This window comes from Rhinopithecus bieti, unplaced genomic scaffold (assembly GCF_001698545.2).
Source record: "Rhinopithecus bieti isolate Rb0 unplaced genomic scaffold, ASM169854v2 scaffold_1060, whole genome shotgun sequence".
Taxonomy (NCBI): domain Eukaryota; kingdom Metazoa; phylum Chordata; class Mammalia; order Primates; family Cercopithecidae; genus Rhinopithecus; species Rhinopithecus bieti.
This window is the reverse complement of record NW_016803381.1, coordinates 932124-935676: the sequence shown is the minus strand read 5'-3', so window position 1 is coordinate 935676 and position 3553 is coordinate 932124. Positions and strand designations below refer to the sequence as shown.

The 3553-nt window shown below is 33.1% G+C and overlaps 1 long non-coding RNA gene across 1 annotated transcript in view; it reads left to right on the top strand.

Moving 5' to 3' along the window:
• LOC108535681 (uncharacterized) overlaps window positions 1-416 on the top strand; it is a 12029-nt gene extending 11613 nt beyond the window's left edge. Inside the window, exon 4 of the long non-coding RNA XR_001887295.1 lies at window positions 369-416. This is a non-coding gene — a long non-coding RNA (uncharacterized LOC108535681). The remainder of the gene's footprint in view (window positions 1-368) is intronic.
• The last annotated feature ends 3137 nt before the right edge of the window (window positions 417-3553 follow it).

The following is a 3553-nucleotide window of genomic DNA, read 5'->3' as shown; positions in this document are numbered from 1 at the left end:
AAAAAAAAAAAAAAAAAAAAATGGTAGACTAATAAATTAGTATCCCGTTGTATTGAATGTGGCCTTAACTTTAAGAACCATTGATCTAAAGTCTATGGAATAGGCCACCTTCCTTTATGCTCACTACCTACATTTTTAAGATAATAGAGTTGCACCTTGGAAGAGAATTACTTTATTGCTATTTAAGGAAGTTTATTAATTGAAAAAAACATATAAGCACTTTGTATTTTGGCTTTCTCTACAGTTTGCTTTGCTCTCGTGTGCAACATACATTTTATCTTTTGTTTAGTTTTATTCTCAATAGTATAAGATATGAATTTGGCATCACTAATATCCACTTCTCATTCCTTTAATATCTGAACTTGCAGAAACTGAACGAGTCAAAGAGGAGGTTGGTGCTGTTTCAAGTAAAAAAGGTAAATGCAGCTTAAAGATAAAGATGTCATGACTATAACTTATTTCTGCTAAGGTTTCTAGCAATGTATTGTTTTGTGCTTAGAGAAGAGCTCTATTTATTTATTTTACTAGTTTGTTGATATACAAACAAACCTATTTTGCACAAGATTTTATCGTTACTGTTCTAAAGCAAAAACGTGTTATTCCTTTAGGACCATAAATTAAAGCTAGTTATGCTAGTCAAATTGCAAGTTAATTTTGAAAAATTATAGAAATGTAACTGTTTAAACTCCATAGGATCCCCAACATCTGGAGAGCATTCGAGTGCAATATACTGCCTTAAAAGATTAGAAATTGAATAAATGAAACTTTAACTAAAAGTACTCACATGAACAAAATTCACTTTGTTCAAGAATGGTATAAAAATATGAAATGTATTATGTGAGATGCTGACTTGGAGACATTTCACTTTAAGAAATACATTGGGAAGTCTGAAATGAAATCAGTAATGTAGCCAATGTCTTTGGAAGTATAGCAAGAGACAATTTAATAAGCCTGTCCTCAAAATACACTTATGAATACACACACACAAACCTACACACATACCCTTACACACATACCCCACTAAAACCACATAACATGTTCTCTTAAAAGACTATTTTATTGCACATGCTTTATAAAGAAAACATATAACAGGATTGTAGGGAACTATAAAATATATATGGCACATATTCACATACTCAATCCCAAACAATGTATACATATGAATATAAATGAATATAGGAATGTAACTTAATATCTAATATAAATTTATGTTTATTGATAAATACGATATAAATTAATGTTATATAAATTAATTTATTGATTATTTTATATATACATATATCTCTATGGGAAAGCAACAAAGATTATATAGTGAATTCTTTAAGAAAAATATGAACTGTATTTGAAGGTAATAATTAGAGGTAATTAAGTTATTGATATTAATAGATGCTCTCTTTCAAATACAACTCTATTGTTCTGAATTTACAGTAGAGATAAAATCTGTTTCCTAGTCATCTCTTTTTCTTACAATCTAATATTTGTGATGTCAAATTTTAACTAGGTGGTCATGATACATCTTTCATTGACATCATTTGTACTATAAATGGCAGAGTAATTTATTTATCAGAAGTTCTTATTATGTGGTGTCATATTCTGGAATCGACATTGCTCATTGGTATTAGGTGAAATGTGGGTTAAACTTGTTTGCTTCAAGAAGAGTAACTGTAGTAACAAGAAAAAACTGAGTCTTAATATAGAGTCAGAGAAAATCACTAACCTAGACATAGATGCAGAGTTCATGGGCCCAGTAAGTGGACTTAAGGCCACGACACTGATTTATGTTGAAAGAAGAACAGAAGTGTGGCCAACTTGTGTTCAAAATTTAGACAAGGCTAAAAGCAACAAATGTCCAAACAGCAGAATATAGGTTTCTTTTGTAGTAATATTTTATTTTTATTTTATTATTAGTATTTTTTTTTAATTTTTTTGAGACAGAGTCTTGCTCTGTCACCAGGCTGGAGTGCAGTGGCTCACTGCAAACTCTGCCTCCCAGGTTCAAGCAATTCTCCTGCCTCAGCCTCCTGAGTAGCTGGGATCACAGGCACACACCATCACGCCCAGCTAATATTTGTATTTTTAGTAGAGACAGAGTTTCACCATGTTGGCCAAGGTGGTCTCAATCTCTTAACATTGTGATCTGCTCGCCTCAGCCTCTCAAAGTGTTGGAATTACAGGAGTGAGCCACCATGCCCAGCTGGAATTAGATTTTATATTCAGAGCTTTAGTGAATCCATGTTGTGGAAGACAGTTTGGAGACATAGTTAAGAAGCAAAGATTGTACTCCTAGTAGCTGATCTGTAGACTCTGTGCTCTGTGTCACTGGGAGCCTGGATATTGTTAGAAGAAAACCCTTGGCCAAATTATATTTAACAGTGTTTAATTGAGCAAAAAATGGTTCATGAATTGGGCAGCTTCCTGAGCTAGAGTAGGCTCAGAGAAACTTCAGCATAGCCCCATCGTGGAAGGATTTATGCACAGAAAAAGGAACATAGCATACAGAAAAAGAAAGTGAGATGCAGAAACAGCTAGATTGGTTACAGCTTGACGTTTGCTTTTTTTGGACACAGTTTGAACAACTGGTCCCCTTTGGTTGGCCAAAACTTGGTGATTAGCACAAGAGTAGATTACAGCCTGTTTCTACCTCCATTTGGGTTCACTATGTACAGAGAAACCTCTAGGTCAAACGCAAAATAAGGAGGCAACTTCAGGCTAGGCTTGATTGAACAGTATTTAGGGTAGAAATACAAGCTCACATAGTATGGGCTTCAATCAGGACAAATTGGAGTTAGCAGAGAGACAGAATTGAAATTGAACCATCAATTAGTGAACTCACCAAGAGTCCTCAACTGAAAGTGCTCACTGAATTTATAGAGTATGGCCAAACATTTTGGTTGGGGTTAAGTAGACTTGCTTGTCAGGCTTGGAGAGAAGTGAAAGAAAATAAATTATCTATCTATTCACACACATTGTTGACATCAACTACTTTGCTTCTAGTTGATCATAGATATTATACCCCAATTCTCAATTTAAATATAATTCTACATACTGAGTTTATTTTCAACTACAGAATGAACAGAAGTAAATGTTCTTTTGAAAGTGACATAATTGTTTTAAAACTCATGAAGGATTTTACCAATTTGACAAATAACAAACAAAAATCAAAGGAGACTTTTCTCATTTGTCAAGTAACTTGTTCATCTCCTACCTCTCACCGACGATTGGCTGTGCATGAAAAAATATATTGTTTTCATCACATATTTACTACCCAATCCCCAAATTCTACAATACTTAGCATACTTTACAACTTGTCCACCTCTAGCCTTTCACATGTAAGTAGAAAAAGAAAGTAATTTTTTTGGTTTTTAAGGTATTAAAAAATTGTTCTAAATCGAGGCTTAAACTAGGAACTGTGTGCAATGTTAAGTGGTAATTACTAATTTTGTAATTGTTTTAAAGTTCTTGAAGATGAAGAATAATATTTTAAGGTGTTAACTGTAATGTGTCTATTTATATGTAGCATAAATTGTCTTATCTTAAGCCTACTTTTAAGTCA